Below are 25431 nucleotides of genomic sequence, written 5' to 3' on the forward strand. Positions count from 1 at the left end.
TGAACCGAACGCTCTTTCGTAAGAGCCGGTTCAATTGAACGGCTCATTGGCTCTTTTTCAATAAACGTCAATGTGGAGAAGCGGTTCGAGAGAGTGAGTGTGAGAGACACGGAAATGCATGAGCGGTATGGGCGATCTAAAATTGTGTTTGTTTTTGTTGTTTGTTTGTGCGAGGAAGCGGGATATTGAAATAAATAAGTTGAAATTCCATTTGGAAAAAATCTATTTTTCTTCTCCTATTACGACAGAATTCTTTGAAAATTCACTGCTGAATAAATGTTTCTATGTATTTTTGACAGCTTCATTAGAAAACATCATCGTTTAACCAACAACGCAATCAAATTTGGGCAATCAAACACAGATTTTCCAAGTTGAAACGCAGATTTTAAAATGGCTACTCTGCTTGAGAGCCGCGGTTCAATTTTGAAGAGCCGTGGTTCGTTCGCTCATTGCTACGAGTCGGTTCAAATGAACGGCTCGTGAGCGCTCGCACATCACTAAAGACAAGACGCACAAATTCGCATGAGAAACACATCAAATTAGGCTTGAATGTATCCTTTATTCAAAGTACCGTCGAATATTAGAATAACAACACAAATCCGATTCGATTGAAAAAGGCGGAACGAAGAAAAAAGGAGAAAGAGGAATATTTATTCCTTCGCGCTCGTATCCGAGTCCGATCAAATTTGTTTTGTTCATCGTTCCAACGGCCTTTCGCCGGCTCTGTAGGATGAAATTGTTTTCCTTTCAGGCTTTGCAGCGTTTTTGGAAAATTGAAACAATGCATGAAAGTACACACTGCACTCCTCTCTACCGCCGGATGTTCGTTGACGATGATTTGCAACAGTAGCAGCAGGTTGTAAGTCGACGGGAAATTTGACAGCTGTGGATTGTGGACGAACGGAATTCCGATGCACGTTGTTTCCCACGTTTACACGTGTGTCCCAACCTCGGTCTCGGTCTTTCTTCGTCGCGCGGACGGACGAGGACGACCCGAACAATTGTGTTGGTCAACGTGGTTACCATGGTTTCGTCCTGGACCCGGACGGGACTCGGTTTTCACATTCACCGCCTGCCAACCGAGAGTTGAACGAGGTAGCGAGGTATTTCCTGTTGACATAGTTTCGTCCCCAAAGGGCTGAGGTTTGAATGAAGTTGGTGATGATGAGTCGATTGTTGTCTCTTTTTTTTCTAGAGAATAACTGCACTGGACTTGGAACTTGAATTCTTCTACTGGTCGACTCCGACCGGGTGGCCGGAATCGGTTCTAAGTGGATCAAGTACGAGATTCCAGCTACGATAGCCAGCCGCCGTACTTCCGTTCTATGTGCGGCGGCGAAAGGCGGCTTGAGTCAAAAGCCGACGGCCAACGATGACCAACGGTCAGAAGTTGCTCGACTCCCGTGCGGTTCGGATCGGTTCTGGACGAGCGTCAGTCGCGCGTGCCGCGTTGGGTTTAGAGTGCCGTGCGTGTGTGTGTCTCGCCGGGAAACTTTGTGGTTTAGAGAGCTAAGAACGGGAGGGAATTTACCTGTGCAGTCGGTTTCGAAAGAGGTTAATTGGATTAAGCGGTGGTGTCTCAAAGTTGTCACATTTGATACGAGTGAAAAAAGGATCGGATCGCATGATGTCCAACATTTCTGGTGTCAATTAGAAAGTAAAAACCGCCAGAGGAGAGTTTCTATTAGTCACCGCTTAAATTAATCACTTCAGTCTACCGGTGCAAAGAAACCCGAACGGGGTGCTGCGGCGGACGTCCTTTTTTTGTGTCGCTCCAACAGACAAGGGAAGTTACCGAAAGGGTCAATCACGGCACGACATTTCCTAGCCCCAGTTTATAGACAGCTAAACTCGAACATGCAAACCAACAGTGGACCAAATTGGACCGGCATTATTCAAACTGCAGCAGGACCCTTCTGCTAAGAATAAAGTCCTCCTCTTTTCGGTGCTGCTGCTGCTGGTGGTGGTGGTGGTGGTGGTGGTGGTGACGCACGGTGGTAGCTGGTCAAGAAATCAGAACCATTACTTTCTTGCCTTGTCGCGGTTCCCGGCATCCTCCCCTCGGTCACCTCGGTGGCAGAATCTAGTCCTCGCGCGCGCGTGTTTTTTTTGTTGTTTTCTTCGGACGACGACGAAGGAACTGGTCGCGGTTCTGTTGGTTCTTGAAAACCGGCTACCGTTTTCGTCCGGCTCATCTGCAGTCGACGGGGGAGGGTGGCAGAGAAAAAAAGTGAAAATAAAGAAAATAACCGGGTCAAAGTTGAATGAAATCTTCAGGACGCGCCGGGGTGGGTCCGGCCGTCCGGTTCCAATCGTCAAACAATTACGGCAGGGATGAATTCGCTCGTTTCTTTCGAAGAATAACAAGATTCGGTGTTTTCTTCATCGTACAAACTAAGTTTGACCCTGGAAAAGTGGCACCTAATAATTTTAGACACAGGTGAAGAGTAGTGATTTTTGTGGATGGAATGTACGCCCTAGGGTAGTAATTTTCCGAAATTGCGGTTCATTTTATTTCCGAGATATCCTTTTTATGCCGCAGTGTTTGTGGGCTGTGAATCGTAATTGTGATTGCTGTGATAAATCTGCGGTTGTTTTTCCACACCGAGAACCTTCGCAAGTTGCGAACCAAACAGGTGAGTTCCTTTCCGAAACGATTGGGTACCTATGTTAAATAGGTTAGAGTCTACCATTTAAAACTTTCAATTTCTTGTACTGGGCGAGCTTTCACGAAGGTAATGAGTAATTAACCTGATTTAATGGCAAGATCAAGAACGCAAACTGTGACTGTGTTTGGCAATTTAGATAAACTAAATTGCGGGTGGATAATATCAGTAATATAACCGAAATGTCGTGACTACAGTTCAAATTGTAATATTTTAACGACTTTTTTCATTAGTTTATTGGTTTATTGTACATAAACCGGAGAGAGGGCAGGAATTCAAAATGCCGAGCATCTTCCGAGGCTGGTTTTAAAAAAGTCGATATCATTTGCAGTTGAACTCTGATACATTCAAATAGCGAATCAAATTGATCAGGAAACTTGACCCAAGTGCGTGAGTTTAATACTTAAACATCACTCAATAAGTCGTGTGCCATTTATAAAGTGCCAGCTTTCAAAAAACTAAAACTGTGAAATTACATGACATTTTCAGAACAATGTATGCAAAACAATTTCTTGTGTTAATTGATCATTGCTTCTTGATAAAAAAATAAACCTATTCTTAATCCACCTAGTGGTGCGTATATACCTATTTCTTTCATCGACACAGGCTCATTGAAATATTGTTTGTCTTTTAATTGAGATGATTCCTATTATTCAAATTGTTGCGGCCGCAGGTTCGTACCCAGATAAAATCACATTTACAGTTGTTCGAATTTTCTAACATTTGAATGAAACTTTCTGGACATGTAGGCTTTGTCCCAAAATGTCACATTACATACTTTGTTTTTTTTTTAATTGATCAAGACTTTTTTTTTTGAAAAGGGCTAAACTTTTTTAAACAGTTTTTTAAAATGACAAAGCCTACAAAAATGTATTATGCGAGTGATTTTCACAAAATCATCAATGTCGTAGTTTGTTTGTTATACGGACGGTTCTCTGCTGGGTGGTCGTGCTGGTGCTGGTGTCTACTGTCGTGAAATGAGGCTAGGGCAGTCTCATTCACTTGGTAGATACTGTACTGTGTTCCAAGCAGAAATCTACGCGATTTGGTGTGAAATACAATCGACACTCCAGCAGAGAATCTGTGGTAAACGAATTTATTTTTTTTCCGACGGTCAGGCAGCTTTAAAAGCACTCAGTTTGAATGATGCACGGTCGAATCTAGTGAACAGCCTTTTGGCAATTTTGGCATGTGGCTATCTGATTGTCATAGGTAACAAGTGATTTGCACGGGATTCTTGTATCCTGACCGAATGTCACATAAGAAGGTATAGGCCTCCTCAAGCGTATTGGGACATGGTATGGTGAATATAAGGATCGATGACGCTTGAGGGAAGATCATGCACACGCACTTCTATAGCACTATTTTCCATATACGAGGTCTGTTCAAAAAGTTCCCGGAATTATTTAATAGCGCGCGTCTGGAGAGCCCGGCGGTCAAAATTTTTTTTTGTGTTGTTACATATGTCCCTAATGTATGGTGAAATTTTCAGCTGTATTCATTGTTTACATTTTGCGTGAAAAATGAAATAAAGTGTAACCAAGTGTGCGAAATGTTACAGAGAGCCTACGGTGAGTCTGCTATGAAAAAAAAACAAGTGTTTACGAGTGGTATAAGCGTTTCCAAGATGGCCGCGAAGACGTTGAAGACGACAAACGCTCCGGTCGACCCAGCACGTCAATAATCGATGAAAATGTGGGAAAAGTGGAAAAAATGATTATGGATGATCGCCGAATCACTATTAGAGAAGTTGCTGATGAAGTTGGCATATCAGCTGGCTCATGCCATCATATTTTTTCAAATGTTTTGGGCATGAAACGAGTGGCAGCAAAATTTGTTCCAAAACTGCTGACTTTTGATCAAAAAAACAAACGCATTACCATCGCTCAGGAGCTGTTAAACGACGTCAACGACGATCCAAATTTACTTGAAAGGGTCATAACTGGTGATGAAACATGGGTGTACGGTTATGATGTCGAAACAAAAGCACAATCGTCCACGTGGAAGCTCCCAACGTCACCAAGACAAAAATCGCCGAGCTCAAAAGAACACGTCTACACCAGCCGCTACAAGACAGAATGTAAACAATGAATACAGCTGAAAATTTCACCATACATTAGGGACATATGTAACAACACAAAAAAAAATTGTTGACCACCGGACTCTCCAGACGCGCGCAATTAAAAAATTCCGGGAACTTTTTGAACAGACCTCGTATACTGGAATGTTGTACTTGATATTTTCATACTCCACATAGTGCACATTATTATTGTCTTTAGCGAATTGAATTGCATCAAACTCTTTATAGAACTGGATATAAACAACGTTATTGGTCTTATTGCATTGAAGCAAATGCACACGTTTAATGTCAAGATGCATTTGCTCCTTAAGCAAACCTTCAAGTTCTCGGCCTACTTAAGGTCAATATGGGATGCCGAATTTACTTCTGCTCGTGTTTACTGCGAATCGTTCTGTATTCTTCCGGGAATGTAAAGTTTGTAAAATCCCCAAGTCATCTCGGGGGTTGGAGGTTTTATTGACTGTGCATTTTGGTACTTGCAGATCGTTCTGCATCCTTTCGGGGATGTTTTGTGCTGTTTCCCCATCTCACCCACTTCACAATTCCCTTCCATGCTCCGTTTATCCGTCCTTTCCCATCAGAAAGTTGACGAGAAGCTATGGCAAGAGACAAACCTCCAAATAACTAGGGGAACGTGCCACCTGAACCAATTAGTTCGGATTTCTGATTGTCCTAAAATGTCACATTACTTGACATACACATACACACTTTGTTTTTCCTAAATTGATCTAGACTGTCTTTTAAAAAGGGCCAAACTTTTTTAAACATTTTTTTTTCAAATGACAAAACCTACAAAAAAGTATTATACTAGTGATTTTCACAAAATCTATCAAATTTTCCAATAGAAATACTGTAAAACTCCCATATTGAATTGACTTTGAAAATTTAAAAACAATTCTCAAAAAAAAAACATTTTTTTATAGAAAAAAAATTTTGTTGATTTTTATCAAAAACTAAACTAATCTAAAAGTCATCATTATCCAAGTATTCAATGGATCTCATCAAAAAAGTTTTACTAAAAACACTTTTATCACAAAACTGCCAGCTTGCGGTTTTTTTCAGTTTAAGATTCGAATAGACGAATTTCGCTCAAAATCGTTTTCGTAGTTGGCAGCATATATACTATATCACAAAAAGTCACTTTTCTTACCTTATATTTTTTCAAAATTTATAAAGACTGCTATCTTATTTTAATAGGACTAGATATTTTCACCAATATTTGGAGAATAATTAGAGTATAAAATGACAAACCCTACAAAAAATGGTTGTGCTGGCGATGTTCTCACAATAGGTCGAATGAAAATACTAAAAAACTACTAATCGAATTTTACACTGAGAAAAATCGATTTTAAAAATTTCCGTAGTTAACGTGCTTTTTTCGATTTTCTTTAAAAAATACTTTTTTGGTATATTTATAACTTTTGAACCACTCGACCGATTCCGCTAATTTGTGGTTTATTTGTCAAGAAATGTCTGCAGTTTTTAGGAAAAATATGTGAATTTGACAAAAATGTTCAGCTTTCAGAGAAAAATAAAAAATGACAAAGTGCCTATTGGTTGCAAAGAATGAAAACTGTTAAAAAGTTATACAATTGACTATTTCAAACAGAAAACTTCAACTTTACAATATTCGCATATTTATCCTAAAAGCAGTAGGCATTTATCGGCATTAAACTCGGCGAACCACCGACAAATCGTTGCTTTTGATGGGCAAGAGTCCGGATAACATTTTTCAAACCATTGTTTTGCTTGCACGGTGTTTTTACCCATTAAAAAGCAATGTTTTATCAAAACACGAAACTCGGGTTTTTTCATTTTTTAAACAAACTACAAAACGACTTTACTCCAACCTCGATAACTCAGCTGTTTCTGGTCGGATCGACTTAATATTTTGACCCGTTTCAAGCAAAGGTTAGTACTCTAGAAAGACGTGGTGACTGATTTACTACGAGCGCCATCTCTGCTTTAGTCTCGAGACTTATTGATCCATGTGTTAAATCGGTCGAGATGAAAAAAAAAGTATGAAAAACGAAAAAAAATCGACAAATAAATGCTCGCCCTAATGACAAAATAAAAAATGTGGGTCTAATATTTTTCAAAGGGTTTTCTGAGAGATCGTATATCAGTTTCTCAGGGCATTGCTGCTATAATGCATGTCGATTGCGTCACTTGTACGATTATATCTCCGAAACTTGAAATATCAGCCAAATGATCTTCGAAATCGACTTACGGTTCAATTTTATTCTCGAACGAGTCTTAAATCATTGATATCGATTAATCCATATATACGAAAATTGAGTGGTTATTAGCTTTGACGTGTACGTCACTTATACCATTATTGCTCCGACACCGGAATCGTCGAATCCAATAGTAGCTTTGAACAAGCTTAAGATTACGGTTCAAATCGGTTTGATCATATCCATAAAAATTAATCGAACAGAAAAAGATTACGAGTTGTCGTTTACGTCATTTGGACCATTTCATCTCCGTGGCTGAAAGTGCCAGCCGTTCGATCTTTGAGATTGAACAATGACCCAATAGTAACTTACAAACGAGTCTGAGATTGCAGAAATCGATTCATCCTTCTCCGAAATTCTGTGCAAATACACACACAGAAGAGAGAGAGAGAGAGAGAGAGATTTTCCGATCTTGTTGAGCTTACTCGCATGGTAGGGCTTATTCGGGGCTTTGAACGAAAGTCGGCTTTCCAGTCGATTGTCTATCTTTGATATAGAAAAAGGCAAAAATTTCGCAGTAACTAGAAAAATTTCAAATCGTTGTAACTAGAAAATTTAAAATGGCAAAAATATTTGTATCCGAGAAGAAGTTGCCAAAAATCATGTGGAAACTCAAAGTATATATGCACTAAAAACAGATTAACGGTTTTGCTATAATTAGAAAATTAGCGGAAAAAAATACAGCAAATAAAAAGCATCTCGCTTTACTTTGAATATTTTTCTTACTAAAACCAACACTAGGTATTAATGCGATTGAAACAAACACTTTTGAAATTATCCGAAAGATGTTTGATCCTAATATCAGAAATTGGGTACTTCTAGAGGACATTTACCGGATGTCTTCTCCTGAGCGAAATAAAAAATACAAACATTCTCGGTAGCCAGCTGCCCCGAAAAAAATCACATTAGCTGGGTGTAAAAATTCAGAGAACTGCGCGTGGTTTACCTTGGTTCTAGAATTCACTAAATTTTTTATTCATTCTAGTTCACTAGACAAGGACACTAGGACCTGTGTCGGACTGTGGTTTGAAAACAACTAATTCCGATTAAAATATTTAGCTCGATTTGCTTACAAACCACACGTTTTTTTTGCAGAACCAGCTGCGCCCTCCCATTCGTACGTCGGGAAAGAAGTTAATTTCATAATAAATCAATTATATGTGCGAAACGTGATTTTATTTTCGTCCCTCCCCATTGGACTGACCCTCGAGTCCCGTCTAGAATATGGGCTCCGGTTTTTTCTTTCTCTTTCTATCTACCATATTTTGCTTCCAACAGTGCATCGTTTTTAATTTTCGCGCGTGATTTAGAAATTTGTCCGATTGAATCTGAAGTAAATGGCCACCGGTGTTTGAAGCTGTTTTTCACGCGGCTCTGTCTAGCGAGGTTTCCACGACTGCCCGGACAGCATTTAGTACGTGAGAATAATCTACAAACAGGAAATTGACTCATATTTCTCCGGATTGCCACCAACAACTCGGCAGCGGATAGAGGCGGCAAATGGAGACCTGGCATCCTGTTCCAAGTGGCCCGGCTGGTAACCTGGGCAACCACCGGGTAAACGACGCCGAACCCAAACTAGGTCAAATCAGAAATGCGGCACGCGGAATTCGACCCCGGCTGAAATTTGAATATTTATGTACTTCTCTATGACTAGCAAATCGATTCACGGCTTCGCGTCATCATCGATCGAAGGAAACGGAAACAAACGGAGGAGCGGTGAACTTGGTAATGCGTGTGTAAAAACAACTTTCAGAAGGTTCATTGATCCCACCCCCCCTCCGACGCCTTTTGCGCTCACGGAATTAAGTGTTTGGTTTTTCTGATAGGGCAGTGATTTGCTTGAGCAATTTTGTACCAATTAATTCAGGGTGGCATTGCAGTTCGACATGCGGAATGTCGATGATTGTGGACGCCTGTTTCGGGTAATAAACAGGGTTTTTGCTCTTTTCGCCGTTGTTGAGCGGAAATCAAATTACTACAGGGACACGCAAAATTTTTGCAAACATTTTTTGGAAAATACAGACTTTTTGATTTGGCAATATGCAGAAATGTGTTTTCTTTGGACATCAAAATAGACGAAACAAGGAAACCACACAAATTTGAGAATTGGCATACAAATTTCACATTGAAAACCCGTTTAAAACATCGGGTGGATGATGTCAGAGACCTAGCTGGTTGACGAATAAAACTGACATACTTTTTTCCGAATCGCCTCTTTTTACGTAACTCTTTTTACGAACCAAGTTTTTAAGGAATATCGACAAACCGGAAGTCGCCATCTTGGATTTCCGAACTACTTCAAACATCGTTTTCCGTCATCTACTCATTAATTCCGGTTCGAAAATACACACATTGTAAAGGTTTTTAGGAAATATCGACAAACCGGAAGTCGCCATCTTGAATTTCCAAACCACTTCAAACATCGTTTTCCGTCAACTACTCATCAATCCCGTTCCGAAAATACCCACATTGTAAAGGTTTTTAGGAAATATCGACAAACCGGAAGTCGCCATCTTGGATTTCCGAACCACTTCAAACATTGTTTTCCGTCAACTACTCAGTCCCGTTCCGAAAATACTCACATTGTAAAGGTTTTTAAGGAATATCGACAACCTGGAAGTCGCCATCTTGGATTTCCGAACCACTTCAAACATCGTTTTCCGTCAACTATTCATCAGTCCCGTTCCGAAAATACCCACATTGTAAGGGTTTTTAAGGAATATCGACAAACCGGAAGTCGCCATCTTGGATTTCCAAACCACTTCAAACATCGTTTTCCGTCAACTGCTCATCAATCCCGTTCCGAAAATACCCTTATTGTAGAGGTTTTTAGGGAATATCGACAAACCGGAAGTCGCCATCTTGGATTTCCAAACCACTTCAAACATCGTTTTCCGTCAACTACTCATCAATCCCGTTCCGAAAATACCCTTATTGTAGAGGTTTTTAGGGAATATCGACAAACCGGAAGTCGCCATCTTGGATTTCCGAACCACTTCAAACATCGTTTTCCGTCAACGACTCATCAGTCCCGTTCCGAAAATACCCACATTGTAAAGGTTTTTAAGGAATATCGACAACCTGGAAGTCGCCATCTTGGATTTCCGAACCACTTCAAACATCGTTTTCCGTCAACTACTCATCAATCCCGTTCCGAAAATACCCTTATTGTAGAGGTTTTTAGGGAATATCGACAAACCGGAAGTCGCCATCTTGGATTTCCGAACCACTTCAAACATCGTTTTCCGTCAACTACTCATCAATCCCGTTCCGAAAATACCCTTATTGTAGAGGTTTTTAGGGAATATCGACAAACCGGAAGTCGCCATCTTGGATTTCCGAACCACTTCAAACATCGTTTTCCGTCAACTACTCATCAGTCCCGTTCCGAAAATACCCACATTGTAAAGGTTTTCAAGGAATATCGACAAACCGGAAGTCGCCATCTTGGATTTCCGAACCACTTCAAACATCGTTTTCCGTCAACTACTCATCAATCCCGTTTTGAAAATACCCACATTGTAAAGGTTTTTAGAGAATATCGACAAACCGGAAGTCGCCATCTTGGATTTCCGAACTACTTCAAACATCGTTTTCCGTCATCTACTCATCAATTCCGGTTCGAAAATACACACATTGTAAGGGTGTTTAAGGAATATCGATAAACCGGAAGTCGCCATCTTGGATTTTGAACCGACCCCAAACATCATTTTCTTGCACCGACTTATCACATCCGTTCCGAAAATGGCCATGTGATTGGAGGTTTCCACATTCATTACACAAAACTTTTTTTACGTAGTAAATTCAAAATAACGTAAACTTTTTTTACGAACCAAATCCCAAATAACGTAAACTTTTTTTACGAACCCCCGTTTAGTTCGTAAATGGAGGTTTCGGTGTAACATGTCCCACTTTGAGCAACCATATCTCAGGAACAACTCGATGTGCTTGCATAACATTTTCCCAGTAGTAGTTTCTAATAGAGAATAATAACTGTTGGCAATTCATAGTTGTTTTAAATTCACGCTCAAAATGAAGGAACGAAAAATGCCGTTTACAGGAGAAGCTTCCCTTAAACTAATGATTTTTGTAATATATTTCAGTGTTAGCCAGACATCATCAGAAACTTTTCGCTTTTTCGAAACCGACCAATACGAATTGTGATCGAATTTCTACATTTTTGAGCTCCATAAATGGATAGAACTATGAACTTCCCGAACAACAAACAGTGATCATAGTCAAAGTTTCCGTGTTTTTTTTTAAACAACTCAATTCTTTTATTCTGTTATTTTTAGCCTCGACGTATAAATAAGCATTCATCATTCATTCTGTTTTATTTTTATCTCACGTACTAGACTATTTATTCTTATATGAGTGTTTTTTTTTCGAAGAACGATAATCTGTTTTCCCCCTGAAGAATACATCAACCAACAACGTCGAAACGTTGGGTGTTGGAACGAATGTGTTCGTTTTAATCCACTGTAAAGTCGCTAAATTACACGAAACATTTTCTTGGTCTAAACTGTTGGTTAAAAATGAATGGGACCTTAGCTTAGCAGGAACAGAAAGTGTGTTAGTGGTTACGTAACAAATTGGCTCCAGCAGCACGTTTCCTTGATTTTTTGAACATTTCAGAATCACTTGAGACATTTTTAACTCATCTTTGAAATAACTTTCTAATAGATTTCAGATCATTCTCAGATAGCTTAAACTATTTTTGTTTTCTGCTTCCAAATATCTGATTTTTCTAATACTAAACCGCAATGCACGGTTGCGACTACGACCAATACAAATTGTGATACGATTTCCACATATTGGAGTGAAGTTCTTTCGGTGAACGGAGAAGTAATTCGAAACTGTTGAAACTTTAAGCCTGTCCCACAATTGTTGATCAAATAATAAGTAATGTCAGATTACCGAGAACAGAAAAGGGTCTGGTTCAAGTGGCACGTTTCTCTGTTTATTGGAACTTTTCCAAATTGCTTGAAACATTTTTAACGGCTTTAATTTTTAAACAATTTTCCAATACTTTGGCAGACCATTCTCAGACAAGTTTTAATTTTTTTTCCTGTTTCTAAACAACAGTGTTTTTTTGTACTAAACAGCAATTCTCGATTCCCACATATTTGAGTGAAGCTCAGGATAGAAGTGTAATTTGAAAATATTGAAATTTTTGCTCGGCCACAAAAATGGTAGACCAAAACATAAAAAAATAGTGTCAGCTCAGGAAGGACAGGAAGTGTTTAGGCGACTTCATAACAAATTGGTTCAAGTGGCACGTTCTCGCTGTTTATTTGAACATTTGCGAATTATTTGAGACAATTTAAGCTCTAAACCATTTCCAATTTCTAATATGATCCTAATATCCAGTTTTTCTTATACTAAATTGCAATGCCGATTACCGACCAATACAGATTGAGACCTAATTTCCACATATTTGAGTGAATCTTCATCGAAGAAGAGAAGATTAATTTGAAAATATTGAGGCTTAGTCCCATGACTGTTGCTAAATAAGTAAGTAGTATCAGTTTAACCAGAACAGGAAATGTCAGAGTGATTTCATAGTAAATTGGCTCAAGCGGCGCGCTCCCGCAGTTTATTTTAACATTTCAGAATTACTTGAGATAATTTAAACACATCTTTTGAAGAATTTTCCAGTACTTGTCAGACCATTCAAAGGAAGCTTTCAGTTGTTTTTTTCTGCTTTTAAACATCTCATCTTTCCTACATTTTTACCAATTTGAAATCGACCCACGTATTTGAGTAGGGCTCGATCGGAAAACAGAAAAATTCTTGCAAATTATTGAAACTTTGCCCCAAAAATACTGGTCCTGGAAGAAAAGTAGTCTCAGCCAAACAGGAACCGACAGCGCAGTGGGTGATTTCATAACAAATTGACTCAAACGGCACGTTCCATCTGTTTGTTTTGGGTTGCTGAATTATTTGTGATATTTTAACGCATCTTTTGAACCGTTTTTTCTAGTAGTTGTCTGATCATTCTCATACCGTTTCAGTCGATTGGTATTGAGTTTCAGCAGTATTTTCCGAAATTTCCTAAACTTTGATCGAGGACGAATTAAGTTAGCAGAGTTGGGTAGTTGAATTTTTTCGAAGCTATCCTTTTTTTCTGATACGTTTGGTTGCACCTCGGTAGATAATCTGAATACAAGCATTTCTTGGCAAGAAAGTGAAACTCAATCTTCACCGTAATTCAGTATCCCCGTCGTTGTCGTGTACTTACAATTGACTTATGAACATGCTGCGAATATGAATTGTCATCATAGAAGACGAGAAAAAAAAACAACCACACTCCGGCGAATCCGATCGCGAGCAAGCGAAAAACGTTCTCCGTGGCTCATGCTGAAAAAAAAATAGAGACAAACAAACGGCTGAGACGACAGCCGCGACAAGTGACGCAACAACACGCACTTCACAAGTCATAATTTTCCCACGCAAAGTAGCAAGACGAAAAAAGAAGAAAAAAAAACAATCACCATGTCGAATACATCGTCGAATCGAACGATCCCTGAGAAGTGTCCAAGTCCTGAGTCGAGGGTGTGTCAAGGGCTGTAGGGAGAAAAAGTTTATTTCAGCTTTTGTGCAAGTCGCTTGATTTGTGTTGTTTCGTTACGTCAGTTGTGAACATTCCCGGAGCCACTTTTGGCCGGAGAAACCACGGAAACTAATTTTATTCATGACAACTCAATTCACCTGAATTGCAGACCGGAGTCGGAGTGTTTGCCAGGTGACACCGATGATTGGAAAGCGTTTGATTTCTTGTCCGTCGAAGAGGGGCGTTTAAAATTTACGCTCTGTTGTATACATTTCAACTGGACTGTTTTAGAAGAAGGCATTATTTTTCTTCTGCTAAGGTGAAGCGTATTCCGGAAAGATTGTTTGGCACCGATTGTACCGAATGGTGATCCAATGGCGTCCGGCCAAGACTGAAGGCAAAATGTCGCATTCGCTGAAACATGTGGACAAGCGTTGTCGAGATGAAAAATTACGGATTCAATTTAAGAACAAAACCAAAAATTTCTTAAAAAACGATTATTTGACGCAAAATGTGTCCTAAAAAATATTTTTATAGAAATACACAAATATGATAATGCAATATCACGAGTAAATAGCCGCACTTGCAAAATGACACTTGACAGTTTGCACTCCTGCCTGAGTTCTACTAAGCATCTATGAGAAAAGTGAAGCAAAGTATTAAGAAACTGACCAAACTTAAGTTTCGTAACGTTTCGTCTTCGATTCGTCGGTGCAAAACAGTATCACCTAGTGGCTCAACATAAACCGCTAAGCAAACGTAAAGTCTCTACTACAGGGTCCGGCACTCGAAGTGTAACCAACTTCAGACCGCTCGCGCAGCTGACGCACGGGCATCAGCTCTCTAGAAATTTGCTAAATGACAGTTCGGAGTTGTATTGTTTACAAGCGCAAGAAAGCATTTTGCCAAAAGTGAATGCGAAAAAAAAAATCTTGACTTGAGAGAGCGAAGGGGTTGCTTCGTTTGGCCGAAAGCGGTCAATTTCCGAACATTGTATTTTCTGAGGAGAACATTTTTCCAATTGAGCAATTCGTAAACTCTCAAAACAATAGGGTTTACTTGACCGACCGGTCATACAAGAATTTGAGTCATCGATTGGCCACAAGGAGGCAGCACCCGCAACAGATAATGGTTTGGGCCGCTGTAACCGCAGATGGGCGCTCTCCAATCGTTTTCATCGAGCCTGGCGTCAAGGTAAATGCGACATATTATCGGGAAAGTATTCTGGAGGTTGCTTTGAAGCCGTGGGCAGACAAACATTTCGGTGGCAGACCATGGACGTTTCAGCAGAACTCGGCACCGTCTCACAAAGCTCGAGTGAACCAAGAATGGCTGAAAATCAACGTTCCGAACTTCATCACGTCCACACAATGGCTCTCGAATTCACCAGATGCGAATCCAATGGATTATTCTCTTTGGGCCATTTTGGAGAGCAAAGTCCGAACTAAAAGATACACCAGTCTCGAGGCGCTGAAAAAAGTTATTGTCCGCGAGTGGGCCTAAGTACCTGCAAGTCACATTCGGCAGCTTGCGATTCGTTTTTTGACCGTCTCAAGACCATAGTCAAGGCAAAAGGTGGTCATATCGAGCAAAAGTGAATTGATTCTGAATTTTGTATTATTTTTACACTTTTTGTACTTTGAATTAAGTAAAAGTAATTTTCCAAACTGAATTTATTGCCTTTTTTAATTGGTTACACTTCGAGTGCCTGACCCTGTATGAATTATGAAAGCATTCCCCTTTTCCACATTTTTCGCAAAAACAAAGAAGGCTTCACTTGATCTCGATTACTGTGAATCTCACACAGTGAAAAGTGCACAAATCTAACCAAACTGTTCTAGATTTGCACTAAACTGAGGATATTTCCTTCCGATTTGCGAACAAAAAAACCTAATAGTTCTTTAGAAAGCTTTTAGAGCCATTAGAACGGCTGATTTTGTTGCTTTTTCACCAATGCAAATGACTGGCAGCTGTGACGTAATCTGTGACAACTGATTGGCTGGTGTTGACATGGGTCAAATGAGACAGGTTTTACAATAGTGTACTATTGAAATACTTCAATGCTTTTGCTATACACGCTTAAGTTGAAAAATTTCGATTCTATTGGTAGTTAGATTATATAAATCCTTTCACAGATCTACTGAGCCATGAGCTTTAAAAATAAGAGAAAGGCAAACGCGCCTTATGAATTATCCTCTTTGATACTCGTTTGTACCAAACATTTCAGAAAAGTTTAATTTTGAATTATTTGAGATTATATCACACAACTGAATATTTTATCATAAAATTGTGATCATATTTCCGATGGCATGTAGCAAAAATTATGTTGATTCGTTAGATACAACAAGAGATATTCACGATCAAAAACTTATCACTCTCTCAGAGGGTAAATTTTTAAAAGGCACCCCATAGTAAAGTAAGTCCTATTCACGACAAAAAAACGACAGGTCTTATGGTCGCATGGTTCGCCATTGAATTTTATATTTATCTGACTTCCGGTTCCGGAATTACAAGGCAATATGTGCAAATTTAGGAAAAAATGCGCACTCAATTTTCTCGGAAGTTTTTTAACCGATTTTTACAAACTAAGATGCAAATGAAAGGTCTTGAAATTTTTCAGAAAGTCCCCGAAAAGTTTATCCAGATCCGACTTTCGGTTCCGGTGTTACAAAGCGATTACTAAACAATTTCAATTTCATGAGCAATTTTTCAAAAGCGATGGCGGAACGAGGTGCACATTTTTATAAAATTTACTGGTAAATTCATCTGGTTGGTAGACAGTTGGTGGATATATAAATCTACTTTGTGACTACTAGTGCACGGTTTCCGCTTCCGAACGCACCGATAAGAAACGCTCCAAAAACGGAACTCGCTTAGATTCCTCAGTAACGGTTAGTCGGATTCACACAAATCATGATTCATATTGAAGCTCTCATTGTCTAAAAATATACTGTACATTTTCATCCAAATCCGACTTCCGGTTCCGTAATTATAGGGCTATTAGTATCAAAACCTTAAAATTGTCATACAAAATGATACAAAATCGGTACGCATCGGTACGTACTGATACGGAAGAAGAAAACGCCACCGCCTAGCACACAGCGTGCTTTGTACAATTTTGTATAGCGTGCAGAGTTGCTACATTTAAATCTATATTAATTTGATATAACTGTTTACAAATTGAAAAGGTTATGGTAGTTTATACCCAAGGGTAGTTTTTTATTTTATTCAAGTTTGTATGCAAATATGTTGCTAGAATCTTCTAGTGATGTTTTTGAAATTATAAGTACTATGAGAAGGGCATCATTACACTACAGGGTGGACTAAAAAAGGTTTCTTGTCTGAAAATCATTTGTGAAAAATTTCAGCCGCGATTTTCGAAATTTTGATTTTTTCCAACACTGCTTCAAGATATTGAATTTTTTTTTGAAATTTAACTTATAAAACCATTATAATCACAAAAAAGTAGTCTGTCGGGTACAGCAAAAGTCTCGAAGACATCAGATTTTTAAGATGACAATTGCTTCCTGCTAAATTTGCTTCTTGAACCACTGTAGTTTGTCTTTAAATAATACGGGCAACGTTCAGATTGAGCCAATCTATTCAAATTTTGATCCTGTTCCCAGAAATGAAGCAATATCTAAGATATATTCAAAATATGGTGAAGAAAAAAAATTAGAAGCAATATAGACCAACAGATGTTCTAAGCTTTTCAAAACCTCAGACCCTCACTGGGGCTTCGCCACTCCACCGTTTGTTCTGACTCGAACTGAATTTACCTTAAAAGCCTATAAAGCCAACCGTTCTACTCTCCGGGTTCTGTCACTGGCCTGGCCCAGTTCAACATTATATTGGTTGGCTTTTAGCACTGATCTACACCTAATCACTGTCCGGGCCTTTGGCTGGACCGCCGACCGCAGCGTACCACAAAAGGGTAGGGACATGTGCGCGGACAAACGGCGAGGTGGTAAGTCTGTGGTCGGTCCATGGAAACTGGTTCGACCAGCAGCTGCATCTTGCATCGGTAAGACAAACACCACAACCGCAACCTGGCCGCCATCGCCGCCGCCGCCGCCAAAGCAAGGGTTTTAGCCCAATCTCTAATAGGGATATTAATGTACGCGGACATGACTGGCGGCGGCGGCGGCGGCTGCGGCCGCTGGGTGACCGCACATCAGACTGCAAAAAAAATGGGCAACCGCCGTGCGACACACCGCGGTAATACGATTGCGGTTTTTGATTAATGTCGATTCGGATCGCCATCAGCCGCAAACGGTGCGCCGGTAGGTTTGCTGTTAGGTAACCAATTGTCCGATGCCACGGAGGAGGCGATGTCCCTCGGCATCCCGGATGGATTAGGAATTTCCTTATTTCCTGCTGCTGCTGCTGTGATGTGATCAATCATCGGAGCGGAGGCGATCCCGAGCGCGATTTAGTTTCGCGGGCGAACTTCACATGTCAAACCAGTTCGAGGCTGGGCACCCATCGAACGCCACCGAATGAAGCGGGCAACATCCATTCCGTTATCCTATCCTGTTCGGTTTCGTTATGGTCGTGTTCTGATTTTTTTTTTCAGCCGTCCCAGGTCGGTTGAGTGTCTTCTTCAAAGTGCAGATGCGATAGTCGGAATTGGCAAGATAAACATCTGCCTTCGGTCGGCAAAGGGGTGTTGGTGGAAGGCAGCCTGACTACTCTGGGAAGAATTGCTGGAACTGCTAACCTAGTTTACGTGACAGAAATGTTGCTCCCGTCATCGGCGGGACCAGCGGAACCGTCGGCGGTGTCGGCGTTGCGCGCTTGGATCTTCGCCAGGAGCAAAAAAAAACGGCAAATGACATTTATTTGAACTACTTTCCGCTCAAGTAGGAAGCTGTCAGTTCTTCGAACCACGCGGTATTTACTGGTTTTTTTTCGCGCTCTCTCTTTCTCTCTCTTTCTCCTGAATCTCCCCCGTGTTTGTTCCCTTCGCGGCAGTTCTCACGATTGTCACTTGTTGCAGCACGTAGAGGCGTAGCAGCAAGCAAGATGATGCCTCTTCTGATGGCAGCCGATTTCGGCATCTGCCCTTCGAATCGGTGTGAGGCACCAATCAACCGCCCCGCGACCTGGTCGGAATAAATCAACCTCTGCTTAGAGCATCGATTTCCTACGGCACATAAATTTGCCGCGAGCCGCGAGGCGTCTTCGGCTCCGATAGTTAGTTTCGCTAGCCGAACCAAGAAAATCGCTGCACTTATCTTCTATAAATCATTTCACTTCGACCGCCGTCGCCGCAGCCGCCGCCGCCTCGCACAACCTTCCATTTCGTGTCCTAGTCCTCCTGTGTCTTGCCGTTTTCTTTCGTAATCTAGAACTTTAAAACACCAGCAACAACAACAAAAAAGGTCCATCTCCCGGATAGCAGAAAAAAAAACACAAAAGAAAAGAGGTCACGTACCTCCTCGAGGTGAGGTGAGATCCGCTGCAAATCGCTCGGGAACTTGGAACGCGCGCGAGTGGCCACCAATCAGGCGGGCGGGAATGGTGCTTTTTGCTTCCCCCCTTCTTCTGATGATGGCTATTACGGGGCCATCCGAAGGTGTAGATTGTCTAATAAATCTCGTCTCTAGAAGAAAATTATGAACTGTTGGGGTCTGGGTTTTTAAGGTGCAAGTCGCGCCCGGATGGACTGCTGCCGTATTGCAGCTGCCCTCCTTCCTTCCCAGTAGTAGAGGTGGTAGTTCTGGCGTGGAGGGGCGGTGGTGGAAAGCTGGTGATGCTACAAAGTAATGAGCGTTCTTGAGCGATGTTCGTGTACGCCGCCGCCGCGGCCGGCCCCAGGCGGAGAATGCATTGTTGTTGTTATTCACAGGGTCTGGGTTCTTCAGAGACGCTATCGCCAACTAATTTATGATGGAATGATTACCGGTGGTGTGTTGTTTCAGCACAGTTCGCTCGCACCTTGATCCCGATCGAGTCGTTCGCACTCGGGAGGACACTTCGGATTGATTTCCGGCCGAGGTGAAACCCATTCCGATCTGGTTTATCTGTTTGGAAATCAGTTCATTGCTGCCACCTAGCGGAAATTAAACAAATTGATACTTAACTTTTAATAAGTTTTTCCCAAGGAACGATTGACTGGACAATTATGGAACCGGAAAAAGGTGGACCCTAGAGGCAGAAATACAACCCTTGGAAACGTTCTGCCAATTGAGCTACCGTCAATTTTTCGTCTTACTCCAGTGACCAAGTCGTGCCAAATTAAACTTAAGTTCATGATGACTTTTACGTCGGAACTCTTAAATTAAAATAACTCACTTGAAGTTGAGCTTCTAATAGTAATAATGAAATTCGGAAACATCTGACCGTGTCCGATAGTCAATTGACAGTGGCTCCAACACGGTTCATCCATTCACTTTCTTACTATGGATGTTATAAAAAAATGAACAAAAGGGGTTGAGCGAATATGTAAGAAGAGTCACTTACGCGCATTCCAAGGGCAAAACCTATACTCTCTCAGCCATAAACATGCTTGAATCCGCCTGACCATTTTTACGGCCATGAAAGTTTTGTTAGTGATAATTCCTAGAAAAAATAAAACACTTCATCCATCTAGTGGTGAGATAAACAGTCTCATTAACATTTTTGTTCATGGGGATAATTTTGGACTAAAATTCATTCCAATTGATTTGGGTAGTTCCCTAAAAGCGCACATGAACGCTTACGTAGCAATCCTGACGGGAGCGGGTCATTCCGCCGAAAGCCATTTTGTCGAAGTTCGTTTCGTCGAAAGGGTACATTTCATTGCAAACGAGTGCGGCAGTCTCTTTAATAAGAACGGATGTTTCACTACCCGCTTCGGCTACTCGAATACTGATTTTGTGGATCAGGGTCATTTCGCCGAATGCTATTTTGCCGGAAGAGTCATTTCGCCGAAAGTCGTTTCGCCGAAAGGGTAATTTCGTCGAATGCGTCATTAGTCTTAATATCGTAATTGGAATTGATAAAAAAAGACAAATAAAAAATGATTATGTTTACTCCCGTTTTGTTGACCTACAATCGTACTTCTGATATGATCCAGAGACATGAATAATTTTTGTAGGTTTATTCATGATCCTTTGAACGAGATTCCCAAAATAACTTGTTGACATTATTAGTGCGCAATTGTTTGCGGAATTTTCCGATAACTGAGTGCAAATGGAAAAATTATCTAATGCGGCTTCGCCACATCGTTTTGTTCGTATGCTATCCGACCTCGCTACCGTTCGTTCGGACCTAACTGAAGCAAAGAAATCCAGCTTTGAGTAGACCGGGCAAACGAGGCGGTTACAGGTTTGTATGCAAGAGGTCGCCGCTTCTGACGGCGGGTCGGCGACCAATTCAGCTCGGCTTTGTGCCACCGAGCCATCTTGGCTTCGGTTATGTGGCAGCGCCACATGCGGAGATATAAAAACAAAAAAATATTTTTCACCCTAAAAAATGACCCTTTCGGCGAAATGGCTTTTTCGGCGAAATGACATTCGGCGAAACGACTTTCGGCGAAATGACCCGCTCCCGATTTTGTTTCTGATGATTCTCATACCCGAAAGCAAGGATGGCTTTTATCGTATCAAAGAACGCTCTCTAGTAACTTTTTACACGATTCAATCAGTGCCATCAAAGAAAGACGGATATCATCGCCGCAACAAAAAACCGGCATAATTCATTTAACATAGAATGGACACCAATGCGAGAGCGAATTTCTCTCGATGATCTGTCTGAGCATCACGAGTTAGCACGCTGCCGTGGGGATTCTCTCTGAAGCAACAAACGGTCGCTTGTTCTCGTTTCGTGATCCGATTCTGTATGGATTGTGGATAATTGCGATAGAATCATTTTACTATTGCCGCTTATTCTAACTATGTTCATATAACCTTTGTACAAGTTGTGTCAAGGGCTTTTAAATATTGTAACCTAGTATGAGAATCATCAAGTCGAATCATCGATTCGATTTTCTGCGATAATTGTCAACTTCTCTCTAGGTAAATTCCACACAGCACCGATCATTATCAGACTGTAATTTTTTGTTAAGGGCCGTGAAATACTCAGAGTATGAAGTGGAGCGAAAAATAGTAGAAGAATTCTCTCGTGGTTCATGCATTGAGAGACTCGAGTTCTTGTAGCATATTCTACCGGATTGAAAATGTTGCATACAATATAGATAAAAATCGAGCCAATCACCAACACTGATTGTGGTCATATCTAATTCCTGAGCGTCTGCGGAGAAATGATATGACGGAGCATTTAGAGGCGTTCAATACCATCTCGTTGGAGTGACACACTAGAGGTGGGCAAAACAGTTTATTTCAAAGAACCGTTCAGTGATGCAGAGTTCTATTAAAAGAACTAGTGCTCGAGAGCCGTTCGTTCGTTCTTTTCATAGTTAATTTGCTTATTGAATAACTAACCGAGATTCCAATTAAAACCAAGACTTCGTATTTTTCTTATTAAACCGTTCTAGAAAAAGATTGAGCGAGAAGAAAAAGAAAAAAAAGGTCCACGGCTTTGAACTGAAGAACTATCGTTTTAAAAAAAAGAACTATTGGTCATTCATTCTTTCAAAAGAACTAGTTCTTTTGAACCGTTCGCGAACGAATTGCCCATCTCTAAGTGACGCCATTCCACGAATGTATCTAATTGAGCTTGCAAAAAGCGTGCATCTTCTTGTTGGTAGATGGTAGAGTTTGAAGTCATCCGCAAATGATAGTTTGAAACATATCAGTAAGAAGCGCAAATCATTAAGGTAGAGTGAAAATATATACGGTCCGAAATGACTTCCTTGAGGTACTCCAGAACTCATTGCAAACGGTTATGTTGTACAGTTTCCTATTTTTACCGACATCTCACGACCAGTAAGATAAGCAGATGATGCAGATTTTCCAGTATAAGCTCGACTGTGACATGCAACTATTATGTTGCCGAAAAAGAACCGTGCGCTAAAAACAAATCATGCCAAATAGGGACGGGTATAGCGTGATGGGATAGTCGATGCCTATCACGCAGCCCGCCTGGGTTCGATTCCCAACCCCGCACATAGGGCCAGAAAGATTTTCTGGTCCGAAGAGGCGAATGACCTTAAGATGTTAAAACCTCTATAATTGAAACAAAAAAAAAATCATGCCAAATTAGGATGTTGAAGAATACTGTATTCAAACTTTTGATAAAACAGGAACACGTGTATTGAAAATTGTGTCCAATTTTGATTCCAAGCGTCATTTATTCGTGCTTCGTTGAAAACCCCTACTTTTGGAATACACTGAGGTCTTCTTATACGCGGATGACCTAAGTTACGCGGATTTCCGAAGTTTCATGTTTTTTTTTGTTTTGTCTTAGAAATACATGAAACGTCAAGATCTGGTTTTTTTCAAGTCAACTCTCTGACACTTAGGAAATTTTCGATTAAAAAAAATGTTTTATTCAGATTACACCAGATCTCGACTTGTCATGCATTTCTAAGACATTAGGCATAAAAAAATATTTTTGATTTCGAAAATCTCAAAATTTTTCAGTTCCAAAGTCGATTTTTTTCCGAAATTCTTTATTTGGATTATACCACATCAGAGTAATTCAGGCGATTCTAAGATATTTGGCATTAAAAAAAATTACTTTAGTTTTGCGATTTTTTTACGCGGATTTCCGAAACTACGCGGATTTCCGAAGTTACGTGAATTTTCAAAGTGACGCGTTCTTTTTACGCGGTACGTATCTCCCGCGTAAAAAGAGACGTCATTTATTCGTGCTTCGTTGAAAACCCCTACTTTTGGAATACACTGGGGTCTTTTTTTAAGCGGATGGCCTAAGTTACGCGGATTTCCGAAGTTACATGTTTTTTTTGTTTTGTCTTAGAAATAAATGAAACGTCGAGATCTGGCTTTTTCAAGTGGTTCAAATGTTGTAATGTGATTAAGGCTTGTTCGCCTTGATGGTGGCCTCCGTTCGCTTTAAACCATTCCACAACATCTTTGGCGTAGTGGCACGCTGCCAAACCAGACCAGAAAAGCGAGTGGGAGCGGGAGCGTCAGGGACAATCGCTTCTTTAGGTATTCTTCGCGTTATATTTCTTTGTTTTGATAGTGAAGCTGCTTTGGTATGCTCGACCAGAGCTGCATATTGCCAGTCAAATCAACTATTTTTTGGGAAACAGGAGGTAACGTTTTTAGAGGGGCGACAAACCAATCCTTGGGACTTTTTTTTTCATCGTCCAAGTAATCTTTCTGAAGAGGGAGTTCAGCTTTTTTTTGTTCACTAAACCAACGATGGGGGCGGCAGGAAATCTTTTCTTCCAATTTTCCTACTGACAGATCCAGGTTTTCATAGCGATTGCGTATTCACTAGCTCTTCTTTCGACGCCATCTTCGATCTAAAAGCAACTCCACACCAAACATTGATTTTACACAATAAACAGTTTGTGAAATATTTCACGCATAGATGAAATATTTCCAGAGTTGTACACATTTTTAGGGGTGTCCAGATATTGTTACGAACAAGTGTTATATTGAGTAGCGATTCTGTTCAGTTTTTGTCAATCCTCTATTTTTACATTTATGAGTAAATATTTTTTTAATGAATTGATTTTTCTCCTCACTTTCAGGGCTTTTGCAATTGGAATACCATTCTTTAGTTACAAAAATCAACAATTATTTTAGCATAATCCGAAATCATTTTCCTGAAAACATTCACAACCATCCGTCAAATTTCCCAGTTGTCCGTATCCGTTCCGGTGTGTTTCAGCGTCGAGAACGCGAGAATAAACGGAAAGCATTCAGCATCGTTAACCCTGCTGGACGATAATTAGTATGTCTGTCCGTTTTGAATGTCTCGGCACCGTGGTTGGAGCGTAGGACGAGGACGGCACACGGGAAGCCACCCATCAAAACAACTTAATCTTCCAAGGAATGCCACACCGGACAGCATGACGGACGCGAAGATTTGTGTCTATTTCGTCGCAAGGCTCCAGCGACAGCCAAGAATAAACACATTCCAACCGTTTGGTTGTTGGCGGCGGCGGCGGCTGCTGTCCAATTGTTCGTCAAATTGAAGTTCGTCTCGCGCGATGTCGGATCGATCCTCCGGACTGAGCCGCGTCACAAAACGCACCCAAGAGACGACCAGTCGGATGGACTGCAAATTAGCTGCACTGTGTGAGACCGATCTGCGGCAGCATCACCAGCCGTCGGTGTGATAATTCTTGCGTCCAGTGCCAGAGCATTTCAATCAATGCGCTCGATGTCACACCGCAAACAGAGACGACAACGGATCTAACGTTCCTTCGGCTTCGGTCGGTCCCATCGGGTTTCGAGCAAGGATTTATCGTCGGCTCAAAATGGAATTCTGTTCGATTGTTTCAGTCGTCTTGCCAATCAAGTGGCCACGATCGATTAGACTTTCGTTTTCCCTGCGGGAACCTCGGACAGATGAAGGAGACTGCAGAGGTCTAAGGGCACCGGGAGTCTTCGAACCCGGTAACAGGTTTAAACTTTAGTTTTTTCCTCCCACCGAAACGTTATCGTTCCGTGTTCCAGCAGCACCAGCACCAGCAGCAGCAGCAGCAGCTCCAGCAAGGAACGTGATCGATAATTATAAACGGGAATGACGGCGTCACGATCCTGCCAGGGACCGGAACGTTTCGGTCGCGGTAGAATTGCTTGAATCCGATACGGTGATGATTGTGATCGGAGTTGGCATTTAGGCGTTGGTCACCGATTTGGACCGTACCGGCCCCCATTTTTTCTGTCGGGATTTCAGAAGCTTAGTTTCAGTGGATGGGCGTGCGAATCATGAATCGGAAATTGTGCTAGAGTTTTGTGGTGCAATGGCTAACTGGAAAAATAATAGAAATAGACCTTAAAAAGAAACAAAAACATGAAGGTGGTT

General features: G+C 40.9%; 1 protein-coding gene across 5 annotated transcripts in view; it reads left to right on the forward strand.

The window, feature by feature from the left end:
* LOC131425966 (cadherin-86C) overlaps positions 1-25431 on the forward strand; it is a 517779-nt gene that overhangs the window by 44669 nt on the left and 447679 nt on the right. Inside the window, exon 1 of one of the 5 annotated variants that reach the window (XM_058588303.1) lies at positions 2021-2636. The exons of the other annotated variants lie outside the window; for them this stretch is intronic. The gene's annotated coding sequence lies outside the window, so the exon portion shown is untranslated. Of the gene's footprint in view, positions 1-2020; positions 2637-25431 lie in introns of those variants that run through there. 5 annotated transcript variants of the gene reach the window in all.

This window comes from Malaya genurostris, chromosome 1, assembly GCF_030247185.1.
Source record: "Malaya genurostris strain Urasoe2022 chromosome 1, Malgen_1.1, whole genome shotgun sequence".
NCBI classification, from domain to species: Eukaryota; Metazoa; Arthropoda; class Insecta; order Diptera; family Culicidae; genus Malaya; species Malaya genurostris.